General features: G+C 39.4%; 1 protein-coding gene across 5 annotated transcripts in view; it reads right to left on the bottom strand.

Moving 5' to 3' along the window:
• Positions 1–13,832, bottom strand: part of LOC121278900 (solute carrier family 45 member 4-like) — an 80,744-nt gene that overhangs the window by 54,250 nt on the left and 12,662 nt on the right. Inside the window, exon 1 of one of the 5 annotated variants that reach the window (XM_041189412.1) lies at positions 10,940–10,974. The exons of the other annotated variants lie outside the window; for them this stretch is intronic. The gene's annotated coding sequence lies outside the window, so the exon portion shown is untranslated. Of the gene's footprint in view, positions 1–10,939; positions 10,975–13,832 lie in introns of those variants that run through there. 5 annotated transcript variants of the gene reach the window in all.

Genomic DNA, 13,832 nt, shown 5'->3' with positions numbered 1-13,832 from the left:
CAACAGGTCTGAGGTTCTTTCAGCTTGTTTGTATGAGAATGGGGGCTGCAGGATGGATGAACTGACCAATCATGGCACTGTGGTACAGGAAACCATTCAACTGGAGGGAGCAAAAATGTAGGGGACAGTATAGTGAGGGGTATTGAAATTCTCTGCAAAGAGCAAGAATCCAGAAGGCCATGTTGCTTGCCCAGCGTCAGAATTTAGAACATCTGCTCAGGGCTAGAGAGGAACTTGCAGTGGAAGGAGAAGGATCCAGTCACCGTGGTTCGTGTAGGTACCAATGACCTGGGCAGAACTAGGAAAGAGATTCTGCATTGTCAGTTTAAAGTGTTAGGCACCAAATTAAGAAGCAGAGCCTCAAAGGTAATAATCTCTGGATTATTACCTGAGTCACGTGCAAATTGACATAGGGCAAATAAAATTAGAGAAATGAATGCATGGTTCAAAGACTGATGTGGGAGAGTTAGTGGTGCATTGGCACCAGTATTGGGGAAAGTGGATCTGTACCACTGGGACGGTCTACACCTGAGCAGTGCTGGGACCGGTGTCCTAGCGAGCCACATAACTAGGGGAGTAGAGGGTTTTAAACTAAACAGTGAGAGTAAGGGATCAAATTTGGAAGAATGGTAAATCAAAGGGTAGAGTAGAGACAAGGCAAGAGAGAAAATGTATTCATATGGGAAATGATAAACAGGCTGTGACAGGAAGGGATAGAGAATACAAAGCTAAGAGTACATCAGAAGGTAAGGCTGGAGGTTACAAAAATAAAAGGACAAAACTATAGGCTGTGTATCTGAATACATATAATACTCGTAACAAAACAGATGAAATGAGCATGCAAAGAAATAAATAATTACAATCTGATAGCCATTACATACACACAGCTGCAAGATGACATAGATTGGGACCTGAATATTGAAGGGTACATGACATTTATGAATTGTCAGGGGCTAGGAATCTTGCAGCGAGTAACTCACCTCCTGACTCCCAAAAGCCTGTTCATCATCTACGAGGCACAAGTCAGGAGTGTGATGAATACTCTCAACTTGCCTGGATGAGTGCAGCTCCAACAACAATCAAGAAGCTCAATATCATCAAGGACAAAGCAGTCTGCTTGATTCACATCCACATCCATTCACTCCCTTAACCACCGATGCACAGTGGCAGAGTGTGTACCATTTACAAGACACATTGCACAAACTCATCAAGCCTCCTCATACAGCACCTTCCAAACCCACGACCACTGCTATCTAGGAGGACAAGGGCAGCAGGCAGATGGGAGCACCAGCTCCTGGAAGTTCCCCTTAAAGCCATTCACCATCCTGACTTGGAATTATATCGCCATTCCTCCACTGTTGCTGGGTCAAAATCTTGGAACTCCCTGCCTAGCAGCATGCCCCAGAATCTAGGAAATTTGAAAGATCTCAACCTGCGCATCCCGATCTTTGCAGCTACCTTTTTGAGAACCTTAGAGTACAGGCATCAGGTCATGTGGTTTTTATCACTAATTTCTCCACTGCATTTTCTTACTAGTATTAATTATTTTAAATTCCTCAATCTCATTTAAACCCTTGGCTCCTCACAATTTCTATTATGGTCTTTGTGTCGTCTATTGGGAATAAAGATGCAAAATATTGTTTAACATCTTTGGACATTTCCTTATTACCCATTTATATTTCTCCTGTCACATTACTCCTTTTTACTTTTTTACCTTATTCTTTCATGGGTTGTGGGCAAATACTGGTAAGGCCAGCATTGTTGGCCCAACCTATTTCCTTGAACTGAGTGGTTTGCAAGGACAACTTTCCACAATAGTTAACCACACTGCTGTGGATCTGGAGTCACATGTGAGCCGACTGGGTAAAGATGACAGATTTTCTTCCCTAAATGGGCATTGATGAACCAGATGGGTTTTTAAACAATTGGATGATAGTTCACAGTCACCATTACTGAGAAGCTTTCAATTCAATTGAATTAAATTCCACCAGCTGGCCATGGTGGGATTTGACTCCATGTCCCCAGAGATTAGCCTGGGGCCTCTGACTTATTTGACTAATTGACTTACACGATGCCACCATCTTCTCCCAAAATAAAATATCCCCAATTATAAAAACTTGTAGAAGCTCTTGCAACCTGTTTTATATTTTTGCTAGTTTACTCGTGTATTTTATTTTTCTCCTTTTTTATCAATGTTTTGGTCTTGCGATGGATGGGTGAGTGCAAGTACCAGATGAGGAGGATGAAGATGATGAAGGGTGGATTGATGTTCACCATTCTTCAGATGAAGAGCAGCAGAAAGAGGTGGTTAAGCTGGAAACTTTCTCATAGACATAACATATTTTATATTAAATCAACTCAGCTTAAGTTGTAGAACAGGATAAATATTTTAATTGTTTTTTGTTATTCTACTTTCAATGACGGTATTCGTGGTGCTTATAAGAGAGTGGTGCCCATCCAAATGCTCCTTTCCCCTCCTGAGTTTGTGTTTGAGATTGGGACTCTGCATTGGAACACTGCACCTGCAAGGTGGTTGCACCTTGGTTTTGACTGTTTTATTTCTTCTACCAGGATCCTAGAGTCTGTTCTGCTTTGCTAGTTTTTTATGTTTCCCTCTCTATCTGCCTTACCCAGCTCTTTAAATAGTCACACGTTCTATTTATCTCATTTGCCTTTCAGTGTTTCTAGCATTAGCTGTTGTCATAAGTCAATTTGATTTGAAGAATGCTCGAGATAACACCAAATGTTTTAATTGTTGACCACACATATTGGTAGATAATAGAACAATCCAGCTGTTCAGTGCATTTGTTACTAACTAGTTATTAGACATGGACAAATGAAACGGAGAAAAGCTATCACCTCAGGTAAGAGTTTTCACATGCAAAAGCAAATATAAAAAAAGACTGTTGGAATCAAGCTCGGAGGAATTATGATGTGCAAAGAAAAAGTGGAAAATTTGCAGATTTTGTCAGAGAAGTCAATATAAATATTGCTTATTTACACATGTTTATACAAATTTAAATGAATATGAATACAGGAACTTGTTTGATCAGAGTAGATGTGGTGAAGGAGCTGTACTCAGGCAGCCATTGAGCGAAGCGGACTAAAGATATTTATGCTGGCTAAAAAAAGCACAGGTAAGTTTAGAGATCAAAGGAGGAGCAAAAGGAAAATGCTGAAGATATACTGCCAATTATTGCATCTGAAAGGCAGGTTAACATCAACTCGGATAGAATCTGGTCAGAACACATTCTAGTAAGTCTGAATCATTTTCACATTGATTGTCAGATGCGAGAGTTTGAAATAAAACTTTGATCAGATGAAATGTTTCTCAAAGTGTATTCAGCAAGTTTTGTTTTCAAAAGTAGAGAAGATTAGCAGTATGCCCTGGAAGCAGGAAAGCCAAAGCAGCAATTGTCAGTGCAAGCCGAGTCCTACACAAGAAGATTTCAAGAAAATCCCGTCTGGCTCAAATGGCAAGAAATTGATGCTGCCCTGGCAAAGGTCAAAAATGGAAAATTGTTGGAGGATGTCAGTGATGAAAGGCAAGTATGTACCCATTTTATTTTGCATAATTACTGTGGAAAATCTCTCTATGACAATCAAACAAGCTCCAGGAGATTTCAGGATTAAATGTGATACAATACTTGATGTACTTAAACTCCGCATTCCCTTCATATGTCAGTTTCCTTGATAGCATAAAATCATTGTTTCACATGTCAGGCCTGCATTAGATATCCTTTGGCGTTCTGTGTAATCAGTCTCTCCAATAAGAAAATCCCACATCCCGCTCAATCTAGCGTCTAGTACCTTTACTTCATAATGTTCAGCCATATGATCATATAGCCATAAATTCACTCACAATTAAAATCTCCTCATACCTCACACATTGAGGGAATGCTGCATTGTTGCAGGAGCTGACGCTAACCCCAGCTCTTACTGCCCGCCATTCCATCACCTCTAGGCTTGTCCTTCACTAGTTTCCAGTACAGCAGGCCCACTCAATATTAGTGTGGGACACTTTAAAAAATACAACGCTAAGGACAGAGGAAGCAGTGAGGCAGCACGCAGTGACTCAGCCCCAGTTGCAATAGGCTGGGATGGAAAATAAAACATCAGCTAGGACATGTGCTAGCCCAAGGGGGGTGCATGAAAAGGGAAGATTGTGTAACTGGCTAGCATCAGTAAATGCAAGACGATTGGGCTAGGTTCATCAACAGGTGGCACCTAATACTACCAAGCTTCCGAGGACTAAGAATAATGGTGAGCCTTATAGCTTAAAGCTTCCCATATGATGGAAATAGCACCACATGGCCTCCTGCAAGCATAGGAAATGCATGCTGTTTGTCAAATACTGTAGATCATGGCGTATAAGTCGACCTTTGAAGCCTCTCAAACTGTGGGTGTATGTACCTACACCACATGGACTGAAGCGGTTCAAGGCAGCAGTTCACCATCTCAGGGGCAATTAGGAATGGGCAATAAATGCTGGCCTAGCCAACGATGCTCACATCCCATGAACGAATAAAAAAAAGCTAGGGAAAGATGGAGGGTGGCTCTGCTAATTCATGTTGGTATTGACACAATAGAGAGGGATGACCTAAGTTCAGGAAACCAGGATGTAGAACTGGTTTGGGTAGAGGTGGAAAATGATAAAGGCAAGGAGTGGTGTGCAGGCCTCCTAACAGTAACCACATGGTAGGGAGGAGCATAAGAAAGAAATAATGGGAACTTGTCAGAAAGGTATGGTGATTTTAATCTACATATAGACTGGATAAATCAAATGGGCAAAGATAGCCTAGATGAAGAGATCATGAGAGTGTTTAAGGGATAGTTTCTTAGAATGCCACATTCTGGAGCCAACCAGAGAACAGGCCATACTAGACCTGGCATCGTGCAACGAGACAGGTTTAATTAATGATCTCAGTTAAGGTGCTCCTAGGTAGCAGCAATCATTATATGATTGACTTTTACATTCACTTTGAGGGAGAGAAGGGAGAGTCCAAGACTGGTATTTTAAACTTAAACAACAGCAATTATGAGGGCACGAAAGCAGAACTAGCTAAAGTGAACTGGCAAATGAAGCTAAGGGATAGGTCAACAGAGATTCAGTGGCAGACATTTAAAGGGATATTTCAGAATACTCAAAATAGATACATTCCAACAAGAAAGAAAATTTCCAAGGGGCAGATCCACCATCCATGGTTAGCTAAAAAGTTAAAGAATATTAAACTTAAAGAAAAATATTAATGAGGGAAAAATTAGAGTACAAGAGAAAGCGAGCTGGAAATGTAAAAAGATAGTAAGAGTTTCTTTAGCTATTAAAAAAAGTGAGTGTTGGTCTGAAAGAAAAAAAGTGAGTCTGGGGAATTAAGTGTGGAAAATAAGGAAATGACAGATGAATTGAACAAGTATTCTGCATCAGTCTTCATTATAGAGGATACATGTAACATCTCAGAAATAGCTGTAAATCAAGAAATAGAAGGGAGGGAGGAACTCAGGAAAATTACAATCACCAGGGAAGTAATATTAAGCAAATTGTCAGCTGGGGGCTGACAAGTCCCAGGTCCTGATGGACCTCATCCTAGGGTCTTAAAAGACGTGGCTAGTGAGATAGCAAAATTTACTTGATTCAGGGAAGGTTCCATTAGATTGAAAACAACCAATGTTACTCCTTTATTCAAAAAGGGAGATAGAAAGCAGGAATCTACAGGCCAGTTACCTTAACATCCGTCATAGGGAAAATGTCAGAAGCTATTATTACAGACTGCATAGCAGAGCACTTAGAAAAATTCAAGGTAATCAGGCAGAGTCAACATGGTTTTGAGAAAGGAAAATCACGTTTAACCAATTTACTGGAATTCTTTGAAGTAGTAACATGTGCTACAGATAAAGGGGAACCGGTGGATGTACTGTACTTAGATTTCCAGTAAGCATTTGATAAGGTGCTACATCAAAAGTTATTACAGAAAGTAAAAGCTCATGGTGTAGGGGTTAACATATTGGCATGGATAGAAGAACAGCTAGCTAACAGCTAGCTAACAGGAAACTGTAGGTATAAATGGCTCATTTTCTGGTTGGCAAGAAGTAATGAGTGGTGTGTTACAGAGATCAGTGCTGGGGCCTCAACTTTTTGCAATTTATATATTTGACTTGGATGAACAGTCTGAAGGTATAGTTGCTAAGTTTGCTGATGACACAAATATAGGTAGGAAAGCAAGTCATGAAGAGGCCATAAGGAGGCTACAAGGGAATATAGATCAGTTAAGTGAATGGGCAAAGATCTGGCAAATGTAGCATAATGTGGGAAAATGTGAAATTGTCCATTTTGGCAGGAAGAATTAAAAAGCAGCATATTATCTAAAATGGTGAGAGATTGCAGAGCTCAGATATAGAGGGATCTGGGATTTCTAGTGCATGAATCACAAAAGCCTAGTATGTACGTACAGCAAGTACTTAGGAAGTAATTGAATGTTATTTTCTATCGCAAGGGGAATTGAATACAAAAGGGGCGAGGTTATGCTTCAGTTGTACAAGACATTAGTGAGACCACATCTGGTATACTGTATACAGTATTGGTCTCCTTATTTAAGGAAGAATGTAATTGCGTTAGCAGTTCAGAGAAGGGCTAATAGACTTAAAGCAGGAATGAGCAGGTTATCTTGTGAGGAAAGGTTGGTCAAGCTAGGCTCATATCTATTAGAGTGTAAAAGAGTAAGAGGCAACTTGATTGAAACATACAAGATCCTGAGAAGTCTTGCCAGGGTGGATGTGGAGAGGATGTTTCCTCTTGTGGGAGAGGTCTAGAACTAGAGGTCACTGTTTAAAAATAAGGGGGTCACCCATTTAAGGCAGATGAGGAGAAACTTTTTCTGAGTCGTGAGTCTTTGGAACTCTTCCTCAAAAGGCGACAGAAACAGTCTTTGAATATTTTTAAGGCAGAGGTAGATAGATTCTTGATAGGCAAGAAGGCCAATCAAGGGTAGATGGAATGTGGAGTTGAAGTTACAAGCAGATCAGCCATGATCTTATTGAATGGCAAGGGTTAGGATGGCCAAGTGGCCTACTCCTGCTCCTAATGTGTATGTTTATAAACTGTGTCCCCTAGTTCTAGGCTCTCCCACAAGGGGAAACATCCTTTGAGCAGCTACCCTGTCAAGTCCCCTCAGGATCTGAAACGTTTCAATAAGATTGCCCCTCATTCTTCTAAACTCTAATGGATATAGACCCAACCTTTCCTCGTAAGGTAACCCCCTTCATCCCAAGAATCAGTCAATGAACCTTCTGGCATAGTTGGATGTCACTTAACATTGTAGCTTAGTCTGGAATAGCAAAAAAATAATCAGACTCAGACCAATTTGATCTCAAATCCTATAAATGTTTTAACAATTTAATCAACAGCACATAGTTTTCAGATCTGTGCCATAAAATCAGTAGGGTCATAAACAGATCTCACGATATGCCCTACCAATACACTACTTTTCCCATTCTCTCACCATTGTAAAAAGTATGCATACAGGAAAAGAACATGCATTTTTATGGAACCATTCACATTCCTTTCTCAGGAGATCTTACAGCATCATGGAACAGATAGTAAATTATTCATGAAATGTTGTAATGTATCTATCTTGAAACAGATTAATGTTTAATGTAAAAAAAGGCTTACATTTATAAGTGCACTTTTCACTACCTCAAGGTACCAAGAGCATTTTACAGCCAACTAAATGCTCAAACATGTTGGTATGAGACAAGGGTCACAGGCTTTTTCCTCTTTTTCCCCAAAAATATACTTTTTAAACAAATTTTAACAAGTAAATTACAGACAGTTCATTTCTTTCAATATAGCACATGGCATTTGAGGTTATTTTAAATGTAGTGAGGCACATTTACTACTTACATTTCATTACAAACAAACATACATTCTGAGATACATATACCCTAGAGCCTTTAGGCAAGTTCTAGCATGGGCTCTGATATGTTGCTGGCCAGAAGTATTCCCATGTAAACTTTAAACAGGTCTTGGTCAACCCAGTTCGAGTTGAATACAAATCAACTGTTAAACTATTGAAGCAAGTAAAATTCTCAGAAGCAAAAAGGATTTCATCGCTTTTGTTAGCTTGCCTAGAGTTAGCAGTTTGTCCAAACTTTCCCACTTTGTGTCATCTAAGAACTCTGCATAAAGGAAGGGAGGAGGCTATGCTGTACGACCCAACATAAAAAATCAATCTGGTACATCTCACTGCTATGTTACTAAGTCACCTGATCAAAGATCTGCATAGCTTTGGAAGAAGAAACCAGAGTACTCCTCAGCCTGCTCCATGGAGTGGACTCTATAATGGACAATGATCTTGGAGGTCCCAAAAGCAAAGACAAAGCTTGCTCTCAATCTCCTGAAGATTCTGCTAGACACCAACCCCCACTGACTACAGCAGAGGCAGATTTGGCATGCTTTTTTGGAGTCTGGGTGAAGAACCTTTTGACGTTTGCTTTGGTTCCTTTCCATCAGTCCAGAGACTCAATTAAGGTATTTTACGGTTTTCCAAAAAAAATCACAGATAGACCAGCAAGGTCTTCCTTCCCTACATGATATTAGTGAGCCGGTTGGGATTTACAACAATCCAATAACTTCATGGTCATATTTAATGATTCCAGCTTTTAATTTTCTTTTTAAAAAGAAATTTAAATTTGCAAAGTGTCATGATGGAAAATGAACTCATGATCTGGATTATTAACAAGGTGATTAACTGAGGTTATTGATTGCTTTCTTTGCAAACTACATTTCAAGCTGTGAATTCTACATTCAGAAAGGCCTGCTCATTAAAACATGGTTTCTAAAATAAAAATTTACACTGATGGCCACTTCATTTCATTAGCAGCTAAACTTTGATAATCTAGAAAAGCAGACATTTTGCTTTATAGTTTGATCAAGATTGACCCTGTATCCCATCATGGCATTTGAGCAATGTCACGAAGGAAACCAAGTTACAATGACTGTACAATTAACAATAAATAAGTGCCATCCCAAACCATCCAGCAAGTACTTGAGTGACTACCTAAAGACAACTTACCTAAATCTATTAGGAGATAACTTATATGCACAATATAAAAATGATTGCTGGAGGCTGGACCACTATTATGAGACAGAGTATTAATTCTGATGGAAAGACTGCAGAGAGCACGAGCCAGTCACAGTGGATTCAATGTGTAACTTTGATTAGGGGCATTTCAGTATTGTGATATCCTCAGGAGGATATATTTGCAAATACATCCAATTCAGAAGCAGGGGATTTGTGGGGGAAACAACTCTATACACAAGGGGTCATAGAAGTTTGGAACTCTTTCCACAAACAGTAATGGTTGCTAGGTTAATTGTTAACTTTAAATCTGGGATTGACAGATTTAGAGCAAAAGTGGGTATATGGAGTTAGGTTACAGACCAACCATGATTTCACTGAATGCCAGAACAGGCTCGAGGAGCCAAATATGAACATAAGACATAGGAGCAGAAATTAGGCCATTCGGCCCATCAAGTCTGCTCCGCCATTCAATCATGGCTGGTAAGTTTCTCAACCCCATTCTCCTGCCTTCTCTCCAAATTCTCAAAGGCTATCGGGGTAGGTGGAATGCAGAGTTGAGGCCACAATCAGATCAGCCATGATCTTACTGAATGGCAGAGCATGCTCAAGGGGCTGAACAGCTTACTCCTACTCTTAACTCGTAGGTCCTATTAAGTGTTAGGCATTGCTCAGACACAGAACAGGCAGAAAAGCTCCTCGTTAGAAAGGCCTTGGAATTAACTAACCTAATATACTATGCAACTATAATTTACCCATTTATACAAGTGCTCAATAGTCAAAAACTCAACTTAGTTCTTGGCTAACTGAATTAAATGGTTTTTCCTGGTGGCTCAATTGTGATGCAAAATAATTTTCTTAAACCTGATGTTGCATAATTACCAGAGACTTCAATGACTTATTAAAACAGTGATAGAAAATTGAGTACAAAAGATAAGGGGAAGAGACCCATAGAGTTAAATAGCTTATCCTTGGCTTAAATGTAGAAGTTTGCTGCATCTAGATAACGGCAATAATATTGTTATTAAACTTAATTGCTGCATCGTTGGCTTTGATTCTTCAGGTATTAGAAACAATCTTATCTTGGAATGGTACAACAACAACTTGCATTTTTACAGCCTTTTTTAAATATAGGGAGCGGGTGGGTGGGAAGGAAGTAAAAGGATAGTGAATAAAGCATGGAGATATGTTTGTAAGTTTGATAGATGAGCTTAAGATGCTGAAAGGAAGTTTCAGAGAATAGGACTGAAGCAGCTGTATTAAGTGGCACTACAACGTGCAGGTGGAATACAAAAAAACAGATAGTTAAATAACTAAACAGTGGGCTGGAATAGAAATAGCTGGGGTGAAACTGAGGAGGATGCAGGGCGGTGTTTTTTAATTTAACAGTGTGGGATACGATGAGAATGAAAGTAACTTCTATATGGACTGTTATCTTATATATAAGGTACAGCACAGAAAGAAGCCAACTGGTCTACCTCAGTGTTTATGCTCCATGCGAGCCTCCTATTCAACATAACTTTTTTTCCTCTTACATTTATATATCTTTCCCTTAAAGGTATCCACTTTCACTAGAAAAATAATCTAGTACTGGCATTCACAACCCAGAATTAGCAAGTCAGCAGTAGCTCAGTGGTAGCATGCTCTTCCGACTTTGAAAATTCTTTAGTCAGAAGGAAGCCTTCAAGGAGGAAATGGGGAGGCAATGGCATAGTGGTACTGTTGCTAGACTAATAATCCAGAGACCCAGGATATTGCTCTGGGGAACTGGGTTCAAATCTTAAAAGTCTAATGACTTCTAATGATTGTTGATAATTGCAAAAACCCACTAATGTCCTTTAAGGAAGGAAATCTGCTGTCCTTACCTGGTCTGGCCTACATGTGACTCCAGACCCACATCAATGTGGTTGACTCTCAAAAATGCCCTCTGAAATGGCTTAGTCCACTCAGTTGTCGCCACCACCTTTTCAACAGCAATCAGGCCCAGCCAGCAAAGCCCACGTCCCAGTGACAGAAAAAAAAGATAGTTCAGTTGAAAACAAGATGCACATTCCCATAAAGGGGAAAATAAGGCATTGATAAAAATGAAACAAAAATATAAAGCATGTAAAACTAATATAAACTGAAGGGTAGGCGGAAGAAAAACAAATGGTACAGGTCTGTTCAAAAAAAGGGGGAGGGGACTAAATGTAGTAAAAGCCAGTCAGTCCAAGACTAATGGTGGGGAAAACGGAGTCATTGACTGGCACCTGGAAAAATATGCATTAAGTGAAACCCAGCATTGATGTTAAAACAATTTTTTTTAAAACCAACCCAATTATCCTCATCCACTGAAGAAGAAACAATTTGCTTGATGTGTGCAACATCCAGGTAGTTGCACAAACTTTCGTAAACTACTATTTAGGCCCTAGCAGAGCACTGTAGTCAATTCTGGGCACCATACTTTAGGAAGGATGTCACAGCCTTAGAGGATGCAGAAGAAATTTACCAGAATGCTACCAGGGATGAAAGATTTGAAGAGGAGAATAAATAAGGGTATCAGGCTTTCCAATGGCAGAAGGGTTGGTAATCAGAGAACACAGATTTAAGGCAATTGGCAAAGTACCTGCGGTGGGGTGGAGAGAACGGCAAGTTATGTTGACTTAACTGTACTGCCTGAAAAGGGTGGTGGCAAAGAATTAAATAACTTTCAAAGGGAATTGGAAATTACTTGAGAAAGATTTTCAGGGCTATAGAGAAAGATCAGGGGAATGGGAATAATTTGCCTTTCAAAAGCTAGCATGGGCACGATGGGCTAAATGACCCCCTTCTGTCTTGACTCTATGGCAGTGAATACAAATCTTATTTTAGGAGACAAGTACACAAATCTAGGCTGATAGTGCAAAATTGCTTCAGTGTTGTGTTGGGGTGTATTTCAAGTTGTTAAACCAAGGCACGACCTGTTCCCTTGGTTAGATGTAAAAAAAAAATCCCAGTTTTTTCCCCTCTGTTATAGCCAATATTTATACCTCAACAAACAAACATTACCTGGTCATCATCATATTGCTGTTTGAGAGAGCCTGTATGTGTGCGCAAGTTGACTGACACGTTTCCAACATTAGTGACTTTACTTCAAAAGTACTTTGTTGGCTGTAAAGCATTTTGGGGTGTCCTGAGGTTATGAACGGTACTAAATAAATTCAAGTCAGCCATTATTACTCTAATTATTGCAACTTATAATCATCAACTTTTGCATTAATATTTTTCACTAAATTTCAACATTGAGTGCAGATTAAAGAGGTTGCATTCCAATACTGAGGAGGAGTAAACATTGCACATTCAGCATGTACCTTGGCTTGTGACCAACTTCCCAAAAGAAACACGTATAGAAAGTTATACAATGGTGGGGGAAGAAATAATCTAAGATCTTATTCCAAATAGAAAATACATATTAGGGCGCTTTTGGCTCATTTCATGCCTTATAAAAACGATAAGTGAAGGTTGACAGTTTATATTTTGGACACATGGATGATAACAACACAACCAATCCAGGCCAATAAAGAGCACGCAGCAAGTTATTTTTCATACAGTCAGGAAGGATGAAGTGCATCTTATAACTTTAGATAAATTGTGCATACAAATCATTTCCACAAGTTTTGAAAGCCAATCAGCATCATCAATTTTGCTAGCCTTCAGCCATATTTAAGCATTAAATCTACATACGACACTTTAACTTGACAGGAAACAGAACCCCCCCATTAAGTGGCAACAGTTGGCTCACGAGCTACCTCAAGCTTCTGGGACATCTAAGTTATGTGGAAAACAGTGAACAAACAAGTGAAGTCTGTAGAGACTGTCTTCACTGTACACTGGCACTACTCCAATCACAAAACTAGCAACACTGTAGAATAAATGAAAAACCAAGCACAGCAGCTGGTGTCCATTAATCGAATTGATTAAAAAACTCATTAAGAGTCAATATGCACGGTATACTTCTAAGAAATTTTCTAGTGTTCCTTGAATTAATGAAAATAAAGTGCAAGATAAAATTGTAATTTTAGTTCATTTATGTAAAGTGCTGGATGCAATTTTTTTCCTAAAAAGCAGTGTCCAAAGCTATGTCACCTCACAAAAATTAGTGTACAGGTGTCTCTAACTATAACATAGCAGAACAGAAGGCCAGTGGTTGCTCAAAGCACTGGGGAAAAGAAACTTGTTCCAAGATAACAAAATAAGCCAAATTACCCGATTTCTAATTAATGTTCTGCAGCCCTAGCACAAGGCATTAATTTCATCTTTGAACTGTCAAGGAACAAAGTGCTAGGCAATAATTTCAACAGTAGTAGTAGCCTGCAGACAAGAGAAACAATACTTCCATTATTCCAAACTTCTGGATTTCTAAGCAATACTGAGGTGCAGTTGTAACAATTTGCTTTTCTAGCACAAACATGGAAATCTTGAGCATCACTATTCCAATCTTCTGGTTAGAGGTAAGGAATGAAAAAGGTGTAATAACATTGATTGGTGTGGTATACAGACGACCAACTAGTGGAAGAGTTTTTGGAGAACAAATTTGCTAAGAAATTATGGAGAGGTGCAAGAGTTATAGAGTAATCATAATGGGGGATTCAATTATCCAAATATAGACCAGGATAGGAATAGTACAAAAAGACAAGAGGGGCGAGAGTTCCTGGAATGTGCTCAAGGTAATTTTCTACAGCAGTATGTTTCCAGTCCAACAAGAGGACATGCACTTTTGGACCTGGTTCTGGGGAATAA

The sequence above is a fragment of the Carcharodon carcharias genome, chromosome 6, assembly GCF_017639515.1.
Source record: "Carcharodon carcharias isolate sCarCar2 chromosome 6, sCarCar2.pri, whole genome shotgun sequence".
Taxonomy (NCBI): domain Eukaryota; kingdom Metazoa; phylum Chordata; class Chondrichthyes; order Lamniformes; family Lamnidae; genus Carcharodon; species Carcharodon carcharias.
This window is presented reverse-complemented; position numbering and strand designations above follow the sequence as displayed.